The sequence below is a fragment of the Patagioenas fasciata genome, chromosome 1 (genome assembly GCF_037038585.1).
Source record: "Patagioenas fasciata isolate bPatFas1 chromosome 1, bPatFas1.hap1, whole genome shotgun sequence".
NCBI lineage: Eukaryota > Metazoa > Chordata > Aves > Columbiformes > Columbidae > Patagioenas > Patagioenas fasciata.
The window spans coordinates 69,283,710-69,308,093 of NC_092520.1; the positions used below are offsets into that span (position 1 = coordinate 69,283,710).

Sequence of the window (24,384 nt, forward strand, 5' to 3'; positions counted from 1 at the left end):
GCTGGCAGCTCCCTGCAGACCAGGCAGGGCTGGGATGGGGGTCTGTCAGCTCCCGGAGCTGCTGCTGGCATCGGGGGACAGTGGGATCAGCCGTGCACCAGCCCGGGAGCAATTCCCACCTTCTCAGCTCTTTGCCGCCTGGGTGCAGCGCCCAGGCTGGGTTCTCGTCTGTTTTCAAATAGACCCAAACGCAGGCTTAATTTATTTCTCTTGGAACTCAGTGGATTGCATCTCCCACTCCCGTCTTCTTGTCTATGAGCTTGGATCTCAAAGTAAAGCTGCTCTTTTCCTTAGACTCAATTTTTGTGTATTCAGAGCATAGGCTGGTCTGCTAAGAGACATCCACTACCTCTTCCTTGAAGTTTAAGTTTCTCACTCAGTGACAGGAAGGTGCTGTCCACATAAACAATCCTCCAAATTGTTTGCAAAATTTGTACCAAACTGATATCCAGGCCAAGCTTTGCAAAAGAGCTCTGTATTTGTAGAGCATTGCAAAATACAGGATGTTTCAAAAAGATGGACACAATTTGAATTGCAATTCAGCAAGAAATTGGGTCCATCTTTCTGAAATACACTGTAATTTACAGTGTAAAGGGGGAAATACAGTTCAGCAAACATTCTGTAATCAGGTGTGAGTTATACTCTTGTAGCTTTTTAAAATGGTACTTTTTATGCACTGACTATAGATAGGTACTTTTGCACTCAGTGGAATGGGGCTGAATTACGGAACTCATTCTAAGTAGGCCATTGAACATCACTGCTTAACATTGATTTTTTAGCCATTGCACTTGAACCCTTTGCCTTAAGTTGACCCAGCAGTCAGAAATCAAAAGTGCTGTGCTCCAGCAGCCAGCGGCTGCTCTTCTGCTTCTACAGATGCACCTATTCACCTATTTTAAAAAACAAGTTCTCTGTACTATCTGTGAAATGTGCATCCTACTAAATATACTAATACGGAAAGATGAAACGAAATAGTTATTTTTCAATAATTTCAATATAGAATACTTTAAAAAAAAAATCAGCTAGGCAAATCAAACAGTATAGAAATGAGAAGCACCTTTGCAGGCCCTGTGGGAAATTCAGCTAATGAACTGAAAAGTATCAGTTTCTAGACAGGCAAGAAAGTCTTCTTAATTTAAATAAATAAGTTCAACTGTTTGGTTCCTTATTTGAAAATAATGGTTTTGGGCATGATCACATAATATGAACAAAGTAACTTCAGTGCAGCCTGTATGGTTTGAAACACTAAGCAAAATACAATTAACTTTAAAATGGCAAATTGCAATGCTATTAAAAAAAAATCATCTGCCTTCTGGGTGTGACTGTCTTTTAAATGTGATGATGTCACCCTGTGAGCTGTTAAACCACTATCAATGAGCAGGCTGTGCATTTTCTAATGATTACCGTGGAGTTGAAAAAGACTGCATAATGTTCCTTCAGTTTGTTCATCATTTTTGTTTGATAATTGTCCTAAAAATCAATGACAGCTACTGAGTACAGAAATTTGATTGAACCAAGTATAAATATAGGCAGCAATTCAGGCTGTTCTTACTCAATAGGAAAATGTCTTTGGATAATAAGTGGATTCCTATCTAAATTCATGAGTTCTTTTATGACATTTTGGGTTAAGCCTGAAATAGATTAATCTTTCTTCTGATAAAGTTGCATAAGCTGTGATTTCTCTGGTGACCACATTTAATTGGATATTAAATAAAGTGCTTATCTTTACACCAACAGGTTTTATGGGCTGGATTTCCCGGCCCCCCCGCCTCCAACTGTATTTCACAGATTAAGTAACAAGTAGTAGGCAAACACAAAAAATTATTGGTTAAACCGTGATATGCTCAGATTAAAAATCAGACTGTGTTGATTCAGGTAGGCTTATGAGGTGCATGACTGCAGCTGAGGGTTAAATGCACAGGATGGAGGGGAACTGCAGGATGGTGCCAAGAGCCATGAGGACAGGTCAGCTCTGCATGTTCTTCCTTTCCCATGTATTCTTCAGCAAACGTACAGCAGGATGGTTTTCTGTTGGGTTTGACAAGAAGCTTAAATTCCCGATAAAGTTTTTGAAAAGCTTGAGGTCAGGATTCATTACGCAAGGTGCTGTACAAGCACGCAGTGAGAGGTATCCTGTGATAGAGCCCATCAGCCCTGAAAAGGCACAGGAAAGGTTAACAGGAACCTGGAAACTAAATTAACCTGTCGCACCTGAAGAAAGGAGATAGGAACAACGCTGAGAGAAGTGCCCAAATGGAAAAACATCAGTGGTGTTTGGTAGGAGGAAGTCTTAATAGGGTGAGCAAAGATCACGTTTGGGAGGATGACTGAGAGGAGGAGACGATGGAGAAGGTGAAGCTGAGAGCGCAGCCTGACTGGTACAGGAGATGTTCATCTGGTACTCCACTTGCTGGGGAAGACTGACCAAGAAAAGGGCTCCAAAGGGGCAGAAGATAGCTAGGATTCACTGCATTTCCTTTAATGATTGTGAAGGACATTCTTTAGAGCTAAAAGGACACTTCTGTCCCAGAGAAGATCAGGACATTGAAGGAATCTGGCTGGATGGCTCAGGAGCATGTGTGAGATCAGTGGAAAGAAATATAGCAGCTGCGCAGAATAAGACAGGAGGGAAACCACCAGTATGAGCTAGAGGCCTTACAGGGGGAGGAAATAAATGAAGACATTTGTGTTAAGCAAGCTGCACTAAACCGCATGATGTGTAGCTCACACTAATTGCCATTTTTTCCCCACTGGTATGACATATTGTGAATGTGAGAACAAACTGATGCCTCCCTATGTAATCAAGCCTACTTTTGACTTTCTGGACATGGAGCTGGCAGTCCTTTGATAGTGTTTTGTTGGTTTTCTCCTCACATATGGGACAAGAGAGTTGCAGTAGCACTCTGCAGCCTACTCAGGAGTTTAGACAACCCTTTCCAGGTGGATTTATTTTGACTTTGGCAAGATCACCTGGGAAGACTCATGGTGTGGGTGTTTTGTTTTCTTTGTTTTTTCCCTAAATAAAATCTACCCACTACACAAAGCATGTAATTGTTCCAGAGGTAATGTCAGGCTTGGAATTCGTGATTTCTCACTGAAGGCAGCTGGCTTCCTACAGCAAGTCGGCAGAGGCTGGCGGTGCTACAGGTGCCATTGCTGTGCTGGCTGCTGTGACTCCCGGCTGCCAGCATCGTCTGGCTGAGATTCAAGGCAAAGGTGTTAAAAATCCCAAGTGTGTGACTGAAAGATAAAAATGGAAAGCAGTTCCACTGAGTAATGGGGACATGCATAATGGCCTTGTGCTAATTTCAGTCTGGGGTCACTGGGCCCTCTCTTTTTTGCATAGTTGAAATAGCTGTGTCCAGATGATAAAGATGTTGACAATTATCTTCTCCATCCTCCAGAGACCACACAAAGCTAAGCCTTTTCCTTTTACTTTCTCCTCATTTTCTTTTATTCCTGGCTTGTCATGACTTTTGACATTGGCATGAGGCTATTTTCTAGAGGAATTTCCTTTGCGTTTTTGGCTTTTGGTAATGTAAGCATTTTGTTAAGAATTTTTTCTTTGAAGCTGTGTTCTTTTGTTCAGACTTTTTAGGACGGTGTTCTCTTTGCTGCCTCTCACAGAAGTCGGCTAGTAAATTGTCAGCCATTATTTCCCCCTAGGCTTCAGAAAAATGGTAAATTACTTATAGCTTTTTTCTCTGACTTGTTTTATTTCCAGTAAAGCAAGCATTTCCAATAAAACACTGGGAAAGGGATGACAAACCTCAGGGCTTGTGTTGGTTTTGGAGTCCAAGAGCTGCGGCAGGGGCTACAATGCGACCACGTACACCAGTTTCTGCGGTGGGGAAGGCTGAGCAGGGGAAGTCTGTTGGCAGTCACCGCCTGCCGTCCGAGACAATATGTGTGTATGTTTGTTGCATTGGTACATACCATGGATCAAGGCCTCTATAGGTATAAATTGGCCTCATGCCACCAGCACTGGAGATTTACCTCTTTCCTTGCTCAACTCTTCTTAGATGCAAAGAAGTCATGCAAGTAAGTTCCCAGCGTCCATGCACCCTAACAGTAGTTTCATCTCTGGTTTAACAGAGGAGTCTTTGTAAAATTCATGTACACAGATGCAGGGTTTCTAAATTGCCAACACAACAACAGAAGCTTAAGTACAATTTTTATTCCAATAAAGATCTGATGAAATTATGCCTAATGGTCTGCAGACTGCACTTTTATATGCACTTGCAATGCTTCCATTGACTTCAACTGCTGTTGTCAAGGTGCTTCAGTGCTACTGAGTTAAGGATCATTACCCTGTGCTATTACAATACATTAAACTAATGCGACTATTTTTTCATTATAACAACAATACCTGGTGACTGAAGGCTACCTCCGACCCAATAACTCGCAATCAAATATTTGTTTCAGATTTCAAAATGCATATAAATTATGAGGCTTGACAAAAATGTCCAGATTTTACTAGTTCATATCTCCACCCTGGTCTTTAATTCCTTGCACACAGACAAAACAAACTTGGCACTGATGAACACTTTAGAGATATTAAGATTTTTAAGAACATGAGGATTTTAATTTATAAGTAAGTTGAGTAAAATTACATCTGAACTAAGCTGTCATTAACTTTCATGCAAACAGCATTAGAATGATATCTCTAGACTGTACATATCCCAACTCTCAAAGCTTGTGTCCTTCAAAAGCAAAATATTCCCTGACTGCTGTTGATGCAGCATGCACCAGGGAATACTCTTACAAGTGTTCTGGAGCTGAGCTAAGTTAGCTGATTTCTGATATTAAAACCAACCCACCAATTCTTCCTGAGTCCTGTTTGCTCTAATATAACAGAAAATACTGTACTTAGGTGCTGTGGGGAGATACCTTTATAGAGATTGTTTTACTGGTTGCTAAGAAATTAATAATTCTAAATACATAAAGGAAAGCAAATTCACTGGTTATACAGCCTTTACTACATTTTCTGATTGTTTGCTACCTGTTTATCCTTTTTTACTGCCTAAAAAAATAAAACAATAAAGAAAAGGAACAACTGCAAAAGGCTTGAACAGTTGACTGATATTACCTTTATGATGAAGTGGACCACAGACTAGGTGAAATTAAAAAAAAAAAGATACCATGCCCCTGAGTTCCCTTGGAAACCTGTGCAAACTCATCTTAAAAGTATACACACAATGTCGGTCAGACAAACAGAATGAAGACTTGATAACCAAAACAGGATCCAGGCGTGCACAAAAATGGGCTTCTTGCTGGTTATCCTGTGTCACTTGCACTGCACATCTATGGCTACAAAATATGCAAAAGCTTAGCTGATTCATATAGCAGGTCCTTTTGATACTGTTTACTCCCCAAAATCCTGGAGTTACTGGTTTTTTGTTGTTATACATGTTGACTTACGATTAAGATAGGAAAGGCCCATATCTAAATTTTTCTGTACTCTTTTCCTTTTAAGAACCAGCTTTTAAGAGCAATTCTTCACGATGAAGACATTGTTAGGAAAGAACAAATAGTAAAGTTACGCACAGATCGGGAAAAGTGTGTTTTTCAAGACGTTGGGCCAACAAGTTTCACTGCAAAGGTGTTTCATGGTTCAAACAAAGGACTATTATAAAATGCCAAAAGATTTTGCTTGTGGAACAGATTCAGCCTTGAATGCAGAAGTCCTAATTTGGCCTCCTTTTTCTATGCATGCAGGGTTACAGATACAGGATCACCTCCTTGTGCACCTTTGCATCGTCTGATGCCCGCTTATTTCGGTGACAGATTATTGGTGCATACATTCTAGTACCCTGAACACCAGGATGGGTGTCATAGAATTGTTAAATCATAGAATAGTTTGGGTTGGAAGGGACCTTCAAAGGTCAACTAGTCCAACCGCCCCTGCAATGGGCAGGGACATCTTCAACTAGATCGGGTTGCTCAGAGCCCCATCTTCAAATGTCTTCAAACATAACATTACACAGATTGTATGTCCCTTGCTGAACAGACAGGCAAAACAAGAAAGAAAATGACTTGCTGGTGCAGGACCAGTGTTGTCCAGCACAAAGGGACATTGAGTTGCAGCTCTGGTTAAGTTCAGGAGACCTGGGCTCCTTTTCTGGTACTGCTGCCTTTTGGTTGGTATGTCCCACTGCCTGGGAAGGGCATGGGCAGCTCTCCATATTTCCAGATAATGCCAATAGAAAGTGGTCAGCCACCGTCTTTGGGGATGCACAAATCACCTCATCAGTGTTGCCACACTGCTTGGGAGCAGTAGAGGCAGCCGGAAGGTTAAAGGCAGTAGCTTGTGTTACCTGGCGACCTTTACTGCACACCATGACCAAACGGTACATGGAAAAAAAGCATACATACCATTAGCACCACTCTGCTTTTCTGGCTGTGTAGCCTCCTCCTTATTAATGGAGATTTCATTTGAATTCTTTGCACTCTGGTTTGCCATTAAAATCTTGACATTTACCATTTGCAGATAGTTATATACTTCTGTGAAATAGTACTGATGATGCAGTGGCATTAATTTTTTGCCTTATAAAGGTGGCCACTGTCTAGAAACTGGTTCTCAAACAATAACCTTCTTTTGTAAGCATTCAAGGATGTGCATACAAATATCTACAGGAATACCTGACAAGTCACAACCCCTCCAGGTAAAGGTGCATATTACTGAAATGTGCAGATTTAAAATCCTGCCATCTGTAAAACACAGCGTGTCAACTTCTGACATGGGTACCAGAAGAGGAGGACTGAGGACATGGAGGTTTGAGTACCTACAGGCTTGTTTGATCAAATGTGCATCTGTCTGAAAAATAACTGTGTTCAAACTTAATCATCTAGTTCCTCACAGTACTTAAAATAAACTAATTCTGCAGAGGGATTTAAATTGAACAAATGTATTCACATAGTGGCATGACTTATCAGCTTAAAATACATCTAAGGTGAAACTGTTCTTGAAATTATCAGTAGATCTGCAGATTTGCTCTTTAAAAAGTCTATAGGCCTTGATAATCACATCCACTTTCTTTAATTATCACAGATCTACAGACAAGAAACAATTCCAGAATACTGTTATGAGAGTTTGCATAAAACCAGCTAGGTTATTAAGCTATGAAATAGCCATAGCTCAGAAAGATACCTCTTTGGACTGAGGAGAAGAGAATCTTGGGTTTTTTTTTGTGTTGTAAGAGAGGCTCTCAAGATATTAAGTGCAACTTCTGCTGGCCATGTTGTGATTGTGAGGGCTCAGTCACTGTTGTGTTAATAATCCCACCCTGCTTCCATGGGGTGTGATGCTATGCCCTTTTTACTTTAAAAGGGTTGCATTTCTTCTCTATTAGATGATGCTAGGTGACCTTTTAAAATGTGTGTGTAAATGAAGGAGCAATAAATTTAGTGCATGTCATGACTGAAAGAAGCCACTCTCACATTTTCCCCTTTTTTATCTTCTTTTTTAAACAGGCAATTTACGAATAGAGGTGCTAGAGGGTAGTTCAGAAAGTGATTCAAAATTGTATTTTATTGGACACGTTAATAAATTTTGGTATTGGATTGCATAACTGAAATGTGAACTTATTAGGTAATTTGTGTTGCATTATATTTCATATACTGACTGAATGAGTTTGATGAGCAAAACCAGAGGATTAGCATGCAAACTACCCTCATTGTTTCATATTAAAAAGTGAATATTTAAGAGCTGAAAATGCAAATTTGTTTCAGTTACATGGCACACGTTTTTCAGTATGCAAATGTGCCACATCTGTGTATTTGTTTTGCTGCAGACACAACCAGCAAGAGTTTAGTGATGAAATCTGTTCTTAATTATGATAGCAGCTGTTGGAGCAGTAGCCATTTTTTTCCTCCTGATGTGAAGTTGCCTGATTTACTCATTTTTGTCTGCATTTGTCAGGGCTGCCAGTGCAGGGAGAGAACTCTTTGTGAGGGGTTGCAATTTGTTTTCTGTGCGAGAGCCAGTGAAAATTGACTAAATCTGCACAGCGGGGTAGTTTTATCTTTTCTTTTCCTGCATTGCAAGCTGTTGTACCTCTGCTCCAGCACAAGAGGCCTATAAAACTACCAAACAAATGAGGGAGCTGTTAAGTGTTCCAGCAAGTATCTTAAGCAGCAGTTCATGTAAACGAACTATGCCTTAATGAAGAGGGGAAAAAAGCCTCTGACATCATAGCTGTGGGACAAACGGCTTTAATATAATGTATTGACAAACACTTTGGAAGCTTATTTTTCCGTCCTCAATTATTTCATTCCCATATATGAACCCAATAGATTATTGAAGTTTGCAAATACCAGAGAGTTTAATAATCTGTTTCCTCAATATTTTGCTAACAGGAAGAGAAAGAATGTGAAGATTATAAAAGGATGATAAAAAAACCTCCTTTCTGAATACATGATATCTTACAGTAATTTTTTAATGAGGCAATGCTGTTGCAAATCAACACAGAAAACAACCAAGAATGCTTCATAGCATAATGAAAGATTGGCCAAAAATTGCAGTGCAAATGAAAACAGAATAAAAAGAAGACATAAGTTATTGATACTAAAACTTCTGTGCTAAGAGCCTACTGAATGAAACATTTATAGTCTCTCTACGATCACAGACTAATAGTCTGTTTTACTCTGGACTGTTTCCACACCAATATTTTATGCCTCGTTTTTTTTTGATCTAGGCAACACTAAATCTGAACAGATTTCAGCCCACTCCTTTTTCGGTTAACTTTTTGATGCTTTATCCTGCACCACTGAAACCAATGCAAGCTTGGCCCCAGAATACGATGAAATAATGTATAGGCTTTGAAAGAATATGCAAAATTTGGCATTCTTTACCAAGAGAAGCAATTTGCTTTTGCTTCCACAAACAGAGAAAGTTCAGTGGATTGTGTAACTTTTCACATAAGAGAAGGATTCTCCCTTTACTTCTGCAATTCAGCTTTTCCTTTTTCTTTTTTGACCCTTAAATTTTGCATTTAACTAAAAGAAATGCAAGATCCTGAGAAAATGAGAGGGTGCAGGTAAACTTTACCTTAGTTATAAACAGAGGCTATCTCAAAGTTATGCTGTCTGAAGTCATAAATCTGTAAATACAGAATGAGTTGACTGATGGATTGTTTCTCAGTAGAAGAATATGCTTAAATATCATGGGGATGGGCACACTTGGAATTGATGTATGGGCATAGGTAGGACGGAATTGTCAGGAAATCCTGTGCACAAGTAGTTGTTTGCAAGAAAGAGTATAATACAATGGATTCTGTTGAGGAATTGGAATAGTATAAACATGTAGTAGATAGGCAAGAAGTCAGTGTTTTATCCAGTGATGGGTCAAGTGTAACGCAGCAGGACTCACCTTGGAGTATCACTGCCTGTCTGCTGCTTTTTGGACTTCTTGTCATTGCACATGCATGTTTCCATGTCACATGCTTGTTTTTCTGGGAAGGAGAGTTGGAAGGGCAGCAAGAGTCATAGTGAAGTTACTGGCGAAGTGAGGAAGGTCTGGATTTTCCACTGAAGTGACATTTCAGATGTGTCTTCTCTGACCATCTCCCATCTTCTGGGTTGACCTAGCGTTAGATGTTTCTAATACAGACATGATCATGTGATCTAGCGACTCTGGTTCTCATTGCAGTCACTTGAAAGAAATAGGCTATTTTTAGGTGCAATTAATCAGTCCGTTTAGAATGAGATAAAACCTTAAAAGCATGTAACCCTCTCCATCGACCGGCAAGGGAACCTAGAGCAGTTAGCTTACATGTAGGTGTCTACATAAATCCCTTGCTTTCTGCATCTGTTTTCTATTGGTGCTGTGCCAAGCATGTTGCATACCTAAATAATTACTGTAGGTTCGAACAGTAGTCACTAAGCCTGTAGCTGTGAACTGCGTATTATTGACTTAGTGGGAGGGTTTTTTTCCTTGAAAAAAGCACCATTTACAAGAGGTTATAGGTTTTAGCAAGGTGTCTTCACACTTTAGTATTGTGATTACAGTAATAAATACAGCGAAATGTTGCTCCGTAGCATTATGTCACTGAAATTTGCTGACACAGTAAATTGAAAATGGGATACAGTGAATTATGACTTATGACTTCAGCATATGTTACAGAGGGTACTTTAACAGAAGAGGTGCATGTGATACTAATTACACTGTGAAATCACACAAAGGTAATACTTCAAGCAATCACACTTCAAAAGTGACAACATTTCCTTAAAAGGCATCTTCACAGGTATGCTGTCTCTTCCAACTTGTTACGTCTTTTCCTTATTACATAAAAAAGCACTTACTGTTGTGTTGGCAAATGCTTTCATATGTTCCGTATAAAAACAAAGGTCTGATACTGCATTTGGATTAAAGCATGGGATTATAAAGCACTTGAGGCAGTGAAGTCTTTGATCCCTCTAGATGACTTAGTGGGAAAATTGAGGAGATGTGGTCTTCCCATTTAGGCAGAGAAAAGATTTGAAGATGTATTATAGATGTCACCTCTTGCTGTCCAGCAACTTACTGGCCAAGATAAGGGAAGAAGATGCCCTACATTCAAACCCCAAACCCTGAATGGTTAAAAAACACGTTCTGTCAAGAATTTGGAGAGGAAACCGTGCCCAGTCCCTGCTGATCCAAGTAGCAGCTTGGAAACAGTGCCCTGGAGCTAGGGATGAAAAAATGGGACACTTGCTGCACTCCTGCTTCTCCACCCCACCACCTCACGTTCCTGCAAATACAACACATTTGACGATAGAGGAGACATCCCTGTGTCCCTGATGGAGATGCACACAGAAATACACCGAGACTCACCCCAGCATCCCACTCCATGCAGGATGTGCTTGTTCTTAAAACAAAGGTTATCCTGTAAGCTCCATTGCCACTGCAAAATGTTTGTAGGGATTTTTTTTCCTTGAATAACATGATTTTTTTCCTCCCAGATGATTTGCACAACTACATGACTCCTAGAGCTACAGTTCAAAAAATAACAGATCATAGAAAAGTGCATAATGCGTAAGATCTATATAAATATATCTTAAAAATTCAGAATAACAGTTTTTTTTCTCAGTCATTTCCAGAAAAAGCACATTATCTTTATTGTGTAGATAAAGAGAAGTCGTGGCTTTATTGAAGGCAAAGGTAAATTTCTCATGAGCTTCAAGGGTTTTTTAAAAAGTTTGGCATATTTTTGATAAAACCAGCTTCATTTTCATTTTGTGAATAGTAGATTCTCTAAAGCAGTGTAGAGATGAACAGAAGTAACTGCTTTAACTGGAAAAAATAAAAAAGAGAAGTGTTGAATTAGTTAATTCCAAAATTTCAAAAGTCAGATGTTTCAAATTTTTAATGTGAAAGAATTCCCTAATTTCAAAATTTTCCTTCATTTCTTACCTTTTCAAGAGATAAAATTAACATAAAACCAGAACTTTTGGTTTCAAATAAAATAGTTTTGATCAATGTAGTATAATTAATTTACTTTTCCTTTTTTCCTTTCTGAAGAAACATCAAACCAAAAATATTCAGCTCAAACGAGAACAGTTTTCTTTACAATTTTCACTTCAGCTACCAACCCAGAAAATCCATTATTTTCACATTTTTAATTCATGGTAAAGTCTTAGGAGCTATTTTGGCCAGTCACTTGATGGGCATATTGCATAAAATATCTTAAATATTTATGAACGTATCAAATTCTATGACACAAGCAGCTTGACTATCAGATTGTTTTCTGAAGTAAACTTTACAGATATAACTCTGTATAATGAAGAAAGTCTTACTTAAACTGATGTCAGAAACATTTCATTTTAAAACATGGGTGAGGACCCAGAAGGTATTTTTTGTCCTTCTTATCTTGGGTCACTGTAGACTGAACTATACTAAATGTTTAATTCATGGCCAAGAAATATGTGATTTTTAGTAGGTTTTCCTGCTGGAGTACAGCTCTCGGTGACTTAATTGGAAATTTAATTTAATTTAAATTGAAAAGTGTTTTTCGTTTGAGGACAATCCCCATCAGAAATCTAGGATATCTTGCAGAATTAAACTCTGTATCATTGTTACTCTTACTTGACTACTTCCCATCCATGTTCTCCCATAGTCATGAATCTCTGTGTTTGAGTTTTGCATTGTGTGTATTTGATGAGGCATTCCATTCTTTAATGCATCTACTTTTTCGTGAAGAAAAAGTGACAATGAAAATAAATAATTAACAGAGAAGCTGGGAAGTAATTTCTTGAGCATTTGCAGAGAAAGCATTGCAGTAAACCCAGAATATAGCTGTTTTGTATACTGAACAAGGTAATACAAAAGGCCTCAACTTTGCCTTCGGGGAACTCACTGGCACCTCTCCAGGAGCATCAGAGCAGTATTTGCATTCCATGGAGCGGACAGTAATTACTGTTTTCTTTAATACGGAGATAAGGGCTGCAGAAGTGGTCACGTTTGGAGTCCTCCATCTGAATTCGAGTGGTTGCCTTCTCCTACCAAGGTGGAGTGCTTCTTCTTGGGACCAGTAGTCCTAACCACTGCATCAGGCAGGGGACACCTGAAACTATAGCTGTTGAAGACAAGAGGGATGCAAGCTGTATGAGAGAGGTATGCCTTTGGTCACATTAAGTCCTATGTTAAGCTCTAGGGGAAAAAGCAATGTTTAATCATCATTTTCAAAAAACTACTTCTATTTCAGTTGGCAGTATCCTCTGTAATAAAGTTAGTAAATCAAATCCTAGCATTCTGGCTACACAAATTGCACCCATTGGTGCACTTTATATATTGTTAAGGGGGTGATGGAAGGGAAGAAGGAAAATGGGACAAAGCAGCAGGGGCAAATGAAACTAAAAGAAAAAAAAAGGCCAACTACTACATTGTTGACCATCCGCATTCCCACTCAGATAGATGTTTCCACCCTCACTGGTGGTTGGGCTGCAGACAAAGGGAAGGTGTTACTGACCGTGTTGGTGCCCTGGTGCTGGTTCCGTATCAGGTCTTGTAGCAGCACTGGAAAAGCTGGAGGAAGGTGGCTTTACTCATGGGGTTTGTACTTAGTTTTCCATGAGGCTGTAGGAAAGTGTGTGCAGAGCGGTGGACCAACAGTGATACTGGTAGCACTTGCTGCTGCACAATTTCCCCATTTGAAGTCCAGGCTAATTTTTTCCAAAACTGAGAAACTATATACTGATCAGGCACTTACCTGATGTTCTTCTGTTGACTCCTCAGCGCATCCAGTGACTACTGCGGATGTGAAATGAAACTTTCAGAGGTTTTTGCAAAGAGCAGGAAATGCTGAGAGGGCTTGTGTTTGGGGGATTCCTGCTTGTTGTGTTAATTTGGAAGCTCTTGCTGCTCCTTTAGTTACTTGTAAGCTGAGACAGTTTCTGAGACAGCCTGAGCCTTTCTTTTCTGCGCTGAAGAAGTGTGGCCCATGGAATGCCACAGCTGGAGTGGGAAGGAGCTCAGGGGGCTGATGGGCACACGGTTTTAAACAAAAAAATCACCAGACCCTGCATACTTTGAGGGTCTAATTTTGAAAGTCCTGGCTCAGACTTAAAAAAAAAGAAAATCTATTAAATATTTTTCCTAAGCATGATGACCTGAAAAAACAAAAGGGGGGTAGTAGGTGGATCAATATGGACTATATTCTTATGGCCTTATTCTTATTTATGGCAAGGCCCCTTTATCTTGCTTTGGCATTATAAAGAATCCCTAAAATTAGGGTAGAAATTGCAATTTAAATTCCATTACATTAACTGTAAAGAGATTCACTGTCAGGATGAAGGAGGAGAGGCATGGTTTAATGATAATGAGAATCAGGCCCATTATTCCCAAGAAATTCATTTTGTTTGAGTGAGAGAAGGGGAACTTCTAGGTCATTTCAGTAGTTATTTTGTTCTGTAAAGAATAAATAAAGGAGACTCTCTACCACTGGTAAATTTGATCTATAATACCTCATGCACAAATCAGATTGTTCAAATGAACCTTGATGGCTGCAGAGAAGTGTAAGAGAGACTGACAGGGAGTACTTGGTTTTCAGAAAATAAGTCTTTGGTCTTTGCTCTGCAGCTGATCGACTTGCTCATCTCTCCTGTAGATCTGAGAAATGTGTTTTGCCAGTGGGTTTGCTCATGCCTACCCCACTGCTTCAGTAAGCTGCTTTGTTTACTGGGTGCATTTGACAGACAATGTTGGCATGTGGGTATCCATACACTTTGGGAAATACTGTACTTTATTCCTCAGTGTGCTCTTCTAAACTGCTGCAACTGTAGTTTCCTCGAGTCAGGAGCACTTACTGTCACCGATAAAAATGATCACCTTGTTTACCAGTGTTTCAAGGGCTTTCTCCCTGTTCAGAAGACAGTAGTAAACTATATTTCCTCACTTTTGTTCACGGCTTAAAAATGGCTTAAGGAATTTAACTGAAGCCACCTTATCAGATAAGGCCAAACGCGGATCATGCTAGCCCAAATGGTAAATGTTTTGAAAAGCTGTGAGCTCACAAAAGTAAGAAACTATTATGGTGACTGTTTTGGATTAGATGCAAGTAGATGACCCTTACGAAATCTCGTGATAAAAGTTTAATTTTCTTCTCCCATTCATGACACATTGGGGAAAATTAATGGAATTTTTACTTTACCTATTGTATGTGTGCTAGCACTTATTAAAAAATACAATATTTGCATACAGTAACCTAATCCAGTGCTGATTATAACACTAATATAATGTATTTCTGTTATCACGCTCTTCTTGCTCTGCAAATAATGGCATATATATCAAAAAAAGCAGGTATGCCTTTCTGAGTTGTCTGTTCTTTGCTTGCTTTTGATTCCGTAAGGGGTTTTAATACAATTGGTTGGTGAACATACAAAGGAGAACTTGCGTTAATAGTGTGTAGATCAGTCTCTCAATCTCCCTGGAGGATTTTATCTTCTAGCTACAGTATCATGATGAGATATATGACTGGGTTTTGTTTTAATTAATGTTTTAGGCTTCTTGTCCCAGAGAACTTGGATGGAAATGGTAGGATCATATTGCATCCCTGTGTTGGAAGTGTTGAATAACACACTTATTTCTCTGCTTGGAAAGACTTAATAATGAGTTCACAGGTGTTAAATTAGAATCTATTGTAAAATATTATACAATCTACTGTATAAAGTCAGGCAGCAGTTAATTTCTCAGTGTTGGTTAGGGCAAACTGAAGAATGATCAGCTAGCAATTTTAAAGTCCTGTATTAAACTGTTTATTTTCTCCAAGGCACTGCAGCCCCTATACCTAACAGGTTTTGGGGTTTTGTTTCTAAAGAAAGACTAGCCTTATAGATAGGAAACACAATTGGTATATGACACAATAAATTTGACTAAGTGTATCTCCCACTGTAATACATAAACATCCTTTCACCCCAAATCACTGCTAAGGTTAAATCCCTTTTGGAATAATATTTAAATGCAATGCAGAAATGGTGGCTTCTGGAATTAATGAATGTTTCTGCTGGTTTGGAGGTCTCTTGTGCTCTGATTATAGGACTTGATGCAAGGCTCTTATTAAGAAAATGTCTCATTAATACACTACTTCTAGAAGGGAAGAATCCTCAGCAGACATTCCCTCCCATTCAGCATATCACAGCACAAGGTCCCTGCCACAGCCATTTAAAAGTGAAATGGAACCAAGCAACCTAATTAAAATAATATCTGCGGAAGCTCTATATGCCACTGAAGACCCATACATGAAGTAATCATTTTCTGTAAAAGGTTTCATAAATAAAAAACAAAAGAAGCATCTGGTTTCAAAGAAAAGCAGAAAAAAATACAAAGGAGGGAACAAAATGTTTAGTTTTAATTAAAAATACATAAGACCAGCTTCAATCAAAACTGCATTTAAATTATGACAGGGAGAAAAAGATGATTGAGAGAATGTCTCTTTTTGCAATATATGTTACCTCAGTTAATGTTTTGGAAAAATGTTGAATGCTACAAAATTGGCAAAAGCTTTCTATAATAGCAACCTTGACAAGCTCCAAACCCATGAATATACACACAAATCAAAACCAAAAAAAAAAAAAAACCGTGGTGGATAAAATTCACCCTTCCCTGAGCAGAGTTGTGAGAATGCCTTTTAAACATCATTTTAAACCTGCTTATTCCCTCTGCAAAAGCGTACAAAACTTGTGCTGGATTTAAGCAAGGGTAAAATCATCTTGTCTCAATTAGCAGTATGAACAGCACTTCAGCAGAGTGAGATGGGGGAAATGATCCTTTCAGAGCTTGTTTTAAGAAAGCTTGCACTCAGTGAATAAGTAGCTTCTGTTAATAGGGTGACTATAAAAATCCCTCCTTTATCTATGTTTGCATTCAGTTAACACTAATGTAGAGATAAGCCGCAAAACAGAGGAGAGGGCTTACTTTCAAGAGTTGCTTGTGTAGCTGATGACAAGAGATGATAGAAGTTCTGCCTGGTGCGAGCGCGGGTGGAGGATGCTGAGAGGAGCAAGTTTAACTTCACTGAGTAATCAATATAAGGCATCTGAAGGTCAAAGGAACTTCAAAGTGTTCGAAAAAATATATAAGGTATGTCAAGAAACCTGAGGGAGTTGCAAATGGTACATCTTTCTTTGGGTCATTTTCTGGGCAGACATAGAGTTGATGTTATTTTTTCACAGTGTGTATAAGAGTGTATTTTGGTAACGATACTAAGGCCAGGTATGACACTTCTGAATAATGGTGCAAGTGTACTGATATGTTGCTACAAAGCAATTACAGGGAGCTTATTGACTTCTTATGTGGCAGCACTTGTTCTGTTCATTACAGTTGATGTGATTAGCTTGGCCTTTTAAGGAGTGATATCTTAATTCCACTGGCAGAAGAAGGTCTGGAAATCTGAAGTCATTCCTCAAGAGCACAACAGAAGTCCCTCTCTCAAGTCAGACTCTGTGTACCTGGTTGAACACAGAACTAGGTGGAAACATGAGTTCCCAGTTTGCAGTAAGTTTTGACCTTTCAAAAATTTTTTGTGCTCCTATTCGGAGCAGGGTTTTTAAAACCACTTAACACAGACATTCTCTTGCCGTATCCTGGCTCCTCTGACCAGGAAATGGGAAGCTCCCAAAGTCCCTGGTTCATCTGAAGGCCCAGTTGCAATTGGTCCCAGCTCATCTGCTCAGCAGCATCGTTCCCGTCCTACTGAGCTTTCAGGGCACCATGTAGTCTAATGAGACACCAGTCCAGCTTCAAGCAAACTCGGGGACTACTGCTTGGGAGACATGTGTCTGAAGTTCACAGTGTTTTTCAAAAGTAATGTACTATTGTGAGACAGAGTGGAGCACTCCAAAACCTTGGTCCCTCTTCAGATAGCCTCTGAGCTGCAGCTGAAGCTCAAAATGTACATTATTAATTCAAGCTGCCTTGTTCCAGCTGCTCTCTATAAAACTGGCTCCATAGTTGTTATCAAATATGGATGTACTTCTAACAGCTTCCTCTTAAGTGAACTAATGTCATCCGAAACATACTTATGTCTGTGTCAGATACCTGTGGTCGAAAGAGGTAATTTCACTGAAAGTGCTAATGCATATTATTTTGAGTAGTGTTTTCCAAAAAGGTTGCATTTTATAGATGAGCCAAAGATTCATCAATACCCTTCAGACGGTCTGTTTCCTTTCCTGATCACCTTTTCCACAGTACGGTGTGGTTTCTGTCCAGTTCCTTTCCTTCACTTCCTTTCTTCGTGAAAGGAGATAAACCCTACATAGCAGACTTTTGCTCATCTTACAAAGGCAAGGGTTTTGGAGGATCATTATCTGTCACGTTCATTGCCAGGCAAGGCAAAAAGTGTGCTTTGCATATATACAGGCATATGTTATATGTGGTTATTATTTAAAGTAAACCTGTAAAAGAATAATGTAAATACATGATAAGAATTTTAAAAGGTTTGGTACTGGCCTCAATTCCTACTGACTCAGATGTGAGAGGAGGGAGGTAGAATTGAGCAAGAGTGCTCTTGAAAATCTCACCCATGCATTTTTTTTTTTTTTTAGAAAAAGTCTAGATTGGAGGTGGGAAAACAGTGAGCATGTTCTGGTCTCTGTCAAGCAATGTTTGCTGTCACTAAGAGCAGAGAAAGTAGCAGAAATGGAGGATATTTAGGGGATGTAACAAAAATGCCTTCCTCTCCATCAGGACTTTGATAAATAGCATTACATTCTGCTGTGTTTCTCTTGCAGGGCATCCAGAAGCGGTAAAATGACACACAGACACTCATTTTGTTTATATGACAAGTCTTCCGTTTGGAAAAACTGATGAATGAAATGCCACGTGTACAGCAGTGCCCGCAATCTCATTTCTCTTCAGGCTGAAAAATGCTTATTGTGCTGAAATCATGTAACGAGGGGTGGTCTCGCTTCACCACTGCCCACCCCCAGTGGCACCATTGCCTTCCAGAGCAAGCCCTGAGCTGACCAGTTTAAAGGCACCACATAACAGTTTCTCTGTAGCTGACTAGAAGTAGATGAAGGCATATACCTGCTTTAGGGGTCTGGACTCCCATTCCTTCTTTCTGTCACCCCACAGTTGGTTAATCACGGCCCCTGAGCTGAATCAGCTCCAGAGCAGTTTGCATGTGACTCTCAGGCTGGGGTATGTCCTGTGGCCACCCCAGGGCAGTTCAGGCAAGGGGAGTGGTGGGGTAACCCCAAAGGAATTACCCACCCCATCAGAGCCAGGCAGAGGGCAGAAGGCTCAGTCACAGCATTCCTATCTGCCAGCAGGCCAGCTTTCCTGAAGTACGTGCCTGGTGGTACATGCCTGGTGGGTTAGTGATGTGTTTTGTAGGTGGCCTGGAGAGGTTGACGGCACCATCACAGCTTAATGAGCATTGCACTGAGCTCCTGCATTTCATTTAGCAAGGCTCTGGCTCCAGCTTTGGTACATGGCATGGTAAAAGCACTGCTTAAATGTTCTGCCGTGTCATCTTACTGCTTCACAGACCAATACCTTTCTGGCCAAAAGATTTGGTCTTTTTTGCAAGTGGTTGTCCTTTGTCTGGCAAGCATACCCAACAGCTCACAATTCCTCCTGATTAACATGGCAGGGACTCTCCTTTACACAGATCCTCTCTGTGATTATCTCGTTTCTCATGCCATCTCCTTGACTGCCCATAAACATTTTGTTTCAGAGTCTGGGAGTCCTTGCCTGGCAGCTTTCTCAAAGGTCCACATCTCTGTTGCATAAAGCAGGATGGAGAGTGTGCATGCAGAACAGTTTCATTTTTGCATCTCAGGAGAGTCCCTTGTCTCTCCTCATAGGCTTCGTGTTTCTCTGGGGCGCTGGTGCCTGCACTGTCTTCCTTACAGTCCCCTTGGAGCAGTCATTGTCCTCAGTGATGATGTCTGTGAATTAGACAAAGCTATCTGCGTTTTCCATTTTGCAGCCTTCTGTTTTAGTGCCTTCACTGTCTAGTGTTATTCTCTTGCAGAGGTTTATGCTGTATTGTATGCATCTGACTATGGTAAAATCCTCTAGGCTTAGCCCTGTTTTCCTTTGATACCTCTGTAATCATTAGCCGGCACACCTGCAGATGTGCATTTTTCTTTTCTTTATTTCTATTTATGTGTACATCTTGCATTGGGTGCAGTAGGAGGTGGGTGGGCTTTTGTCCTGGTAATGATCATGAAGTGTTGCTTATGGAAGTTTTGGGAGCTGACACTGTAAACCATCTCAGGAATATCTGAGAGGACATACTTGAGTATACTCAGTATGCCTGTGCTATCTGCCTCACAGAAGCTCAGATTCATTCAGGCAAGAATGAATGGGGCAAAAGGCATGTAGAGGAAAGGAAGAAAGTAGAAATGCTATACAATTTCTTTCTACAGAGTACATGCTCTACAGAAGATAAGAAAGGCGGTTATTTTTGTATTTCAGGAGCTTCAGTTGTTCCTGCACATTGCCTTCATGTTGTCCAGGATCAGTGGCACCAGCTCTGATCTAGTTGCAGATGTCCCTGCTCATTGCAGGGGAATTGGACTAAATGACCTTTGAAGCTCTCTTCCAACCCAAACTGTTCTGTGATTCTTTTGATCATTGCGTATCCAACATAGCAAGGCCCCTCCTGGGCAGTGGGCTGGAGGTACCACATGGTGGATGCCCTCCAGACTGCCAGGAAAAGTTTAGGCCCCTGGGAAGGGGCCGAGTGACTTTGAAACTTTCTCCTTGGAAATGCTTCAAACTCAGGCGTAACTTGCGGCTCTGGGTGTGCTGGGCCTCGTGGCAACCAGCTAGATTAAACCTGGAGGAGGGAGCCTGAGCTATACAGGTTGAATATTGCCGCAAGAGGTTGTCTCCATTCCTCACCTCAAACATTTGTCTCTCTAAACAACTTCCACATGCCATCCACCCCATCAGACCCTCCACCTCTGTGGAGGCCAAACACAACCCTCTGAAGTATAAAAATTACCTGTACCCCCAACCTCACCAAGGAATGCTTGGTGTGAGAAGGGACACTACCTCTTGTAGCGAAGGAGAAGGAGACCTGAGCTATCAAGCTTGAAACTGGCCAACAGTCATAAGAGAAACAAACAGAGCTGTTTATTGTAATGGTATCATCTGGCATGAGGAAAGGAGCTGACTGATTGTGGCCATAGCAGAAGTGATTTTTTTTTTTTTCCAGTGCATCCTTATATTGTGTTACTTGCTATCTCACCTCTTATTTGTCTTCCTGCCTTCAGTCTGTAAGAGTCTCAAATCCAGATAGAATCTGCTTTTTGTTTGGGAAGGGCCTGGTGTATTGGGAATGCTCTTAAAGTAAACAAATGAAGACAATGATAATGGCAGTGTAATGTAGACAAGTTGGGAAGAAACGTTACTGATTCTCCTAAAGAACATTGAGGTCTGGGTCAGATTTTTGCATCCACATGACAAGGGAGTGGAAGCTGCTTGAGTTTGTGGGGAGACATAAATTTGATTTTGCTGGGCTCAGATTTAGATTGGAAAGAAAAGCAAGAGAACTCTGCTCCTGATTGTGCTGTAAATCAAATTAACTTTACATGTCTTCTACGTCTTTCAAGTTTAGTGTTCTCTGAATTACTGCCTTCATGTTTACACTGTTAAAAGTCTAATGCATTAGTGAGCAGCAATCACCACAGCTTTGCTCTGCATTAGCAAAAAGCAAGGGGGAAAAAAAAAAACAACAACAAAAAAGACAGCACAAACAAAACAAACCTCTTTACCAAGAAGGACTGTCAGGGATTACTGCATGTGCACGTTGTGACAAACCAAACAGCCTCCAGGGCCCTTATCTCCGCTGCTGCTCACTTCATGTTTTATCCATTAAATGAACATGATGACGGTATTTTTCCCTATTTCTTGACATGACTTTTACCACACTAGCAAAACTTATCATGCAGTCATCTTGGTTCAGTTCAGTTTTACTGAAGCCCCAAAGTCATATAAATAAGCTTTGAAGAAATAATTTTCTTGTTAATCATGGAATTAAAAAAAACTCCCTTGTTCATAGTGTGTGTTTTGAAGAGACAGACTTGGGTACAGCAGGTTTAAATTTAGTGAGATTAAGACAGATATGCAAGGCTTTTCTCACATTATTGGATTTTTATTATTGCCCTGATTTTGTGGGAAGTATATACATTTTAAACTTATTTCAATAATACAATTAGGTTAATTACATAGAGAAATCAACTGTTAATATAGTACTACTGTGATCTATAGCTATTTTAAAGGATCATTCAAAAAGAAGAGGAATTGTTTGAAGAAATGAGTTTATTATAAATGTATTGGGATTACATTCTATAATGGAGTTGATGTTCCCTAGGAAAAAGCTTTCTCCGTTTTCTCTGTTGTATGTCATTCCTCATTTGCATTTTTAAAACATTTTCATTGCACTCTGTGGAGTTCCATCACTTCTTTTTTTTAAAAATTAGACATAGCTGAAAGTGATATTTGTCTCCAGTTTCTCTTGGAAAAGAATAACAACTACTGAGAAGACAGAGAATTTCTGATTGTTGTTTTTTTGTTTGTTTGTTTGTTTTCCATAAAACTAATTACAAAATTGAGTATTGCCTGGCATGATAGTCTTTGAGCTGTAGCCTTGGTTGTGACAGGATCAGAGGGCATACATGCCCAGCCTGCCAGACAGGATTTGTATTATCAGGAAAATTCGGGTTTTGACAAGGCTATCATAGTGTCCCGGTGCATGCCTTCCTCGATATTGTACAGACTGCTCTCTTCTTCAAAGACTGGCTCATCTCTTGTGCCTCTGATGTAGAAAACACATCAGACGCAGCAAGAACTTCCCAGATCCTGAGGTGGATTTCCCCTGAAAATGATTTAGCTTAAGGCCTTTATCTTCAACAAAACTTGGCAGCCAGACAGCACAATCCTTTGCCACTCACATCTTTCTTTGTATGAAAGTTACCCTTAACTTAACAGGAGCCATTTGATCCTTTTAAAACTGCAAGCTATCTTTGGTGAGGTCCCGCTTTTCAAATGCTGCGCTGTGGCTGCAAACAATTATTTTCTCCTTGTTGTCACCATCATCATCCACTGTTCTTTTTTTCCAATGTACTTAATCTCCCATATCTAAATCCAGTCTTACATGTAACTAAATACAGGAAAATTATCTTCATTTGGTTATGTATGATAATGTTTAACAACAACAACAAAAAAGTAAGTTGTGGTAGATAAACATTTGGGAATGATACAGGTGTGCATTTAATCTGAGACTCATTTATTGAGTGAAGAAAGCCTGCAATACCTTCCTGACCACAGTGTTCTGTAGAAACAGAACATTGCTCAAAAATTATCTGTATCTTAGAGGAGAAACCAAACATTTTTTGAAGGGGAAAAAAAAAAGCTTCTTTTTGTGTTTTAATACATGTGGATATTATTAATGAGGAGATGTTGCCCATAGGTAGGACTGTTTTTGTCTATTCTGTCCTCTAGCCCTGGTACACCTTTGTGGGGCAGAGAAGAATGCTTTCATCCCTTCTGTTAATGTGCACTCCTTAGAGGCACAAACCATCATTATATTCTTGGTGTGAAACCAAAAGATCCTGGAGTCAGAGCCCCATACTCTGGGGACCAGAGTGGGCTCATCATTTTATCCAGAGCTTAGCTCTTCTCTCTGTGCAGAGCTCTACACTGTGAACATCTACCAGTTCACAGCCATGTGGGGATGAAATGTGCTCCCATGTAGGTATCCCTGAAGTAATCTGAGATTTAAGTTACCGAGTTGACCTCAAAGGGTGGGCAGATGTGCACAAGATCTGTGATACCAAGGTGAAGGAACCATAAAGTACTTAGATGGCACCAAACCCTACGTGAGGGTCAACAAAAGCCAGCATTAACAGGACCAGGAATTGCAGCTGGCACCAGATCTTTGTTAAGGTAGAAGTATAATACATTCAAGAAAAGTGTTCTGCTTCAAAGTTAGGTGAACTAGATTAACTCAAACCATGTGACATTACATTTTTAATTCTGGGTTTCAGATTCTTTAGACGTTTTTTGCTTTACCCTCCTGTCTTCCCTCCATCAATGAAGAAGTCGCATTCCTGCAGCTTTTGAGTTCATAATTCACCACCTTGGCTTGCTTTAGTACAGGACTTGGGATACAGTTTGTATTTGTAATGTTTAAACATATTTTTAAAATGAAGAATTAAGGCCTCAATTTGAATTAAAACTGTATCATTTCATGTTGAAGTAATCGAGGACTGGCTCCATAGGCCAGTTGGTAATTGTCTCTAGTTAGCTGGCAGAAGACATTTAAACTAAATTTTAAGCTACACTAAAACTCAGTTTTAAACTAAAGGAGGGGAGATTCAGGCAAGACATGAGGAATAATTTTTTTACAGTGAGGGTGGTAAAATAATGGCACAACTTGCCCAGAGAGGTGGTAGATGCCCCATCCCTGGACTCATTCCAGGCCAGGCTGGACAGGGCTCTGAGCAACCTCATCTAGACGAAGATGTCCCTGCTCATTGCAGGGGGGTTGGGCTGGATGAGCCTTGAAGGTCCCTTCCAACCCAAACTATGCTATGATTCTATGATTTAAAGAGCCAAGTCCGTATCCAGTAGGAATGACAACTAGTAAAAATTTGTATTGAAAATATTTTTGATGAAAAATCAAGTTTTTGCTTACCAATATAATTTTTCTTCAAAATTCATTGATCAGTTCATTTACTTTGGGCTGAAAGACCCAAAGCCTGAAAAATACTTTGGGTGTTATATATCAGTCACCTAGATATTTTTGCAGAAATTTTGCAAGCGGTTCAAGTAGCAACACTGAGACAACGAAGCTTGCCTCGAATTTTGGATCATTAATCAGGGTTTTTTATACAGAAATGTTGCTTGAGTTGGCAGAGTCTCACACATTGATGGGAAAGAACTGCAGAATG

At 39.9% G+C, this 24,384-nt stretch overlaps 1 protein-coding gene across 2 annotated transcripts in view; it reads left to right on the plus strand.

Moving 5' to 3' along the window:
• The window catches only part of AFF3 (ALF transcription elongation factor 3), a 333,175-nt gene that overhangs the window by 67,872 nt on the left and 240,919 nt on the right, over positions 1-24,384 (plus strand). The gene's annotated exons all lie outside the window — the stretch shown is intronic.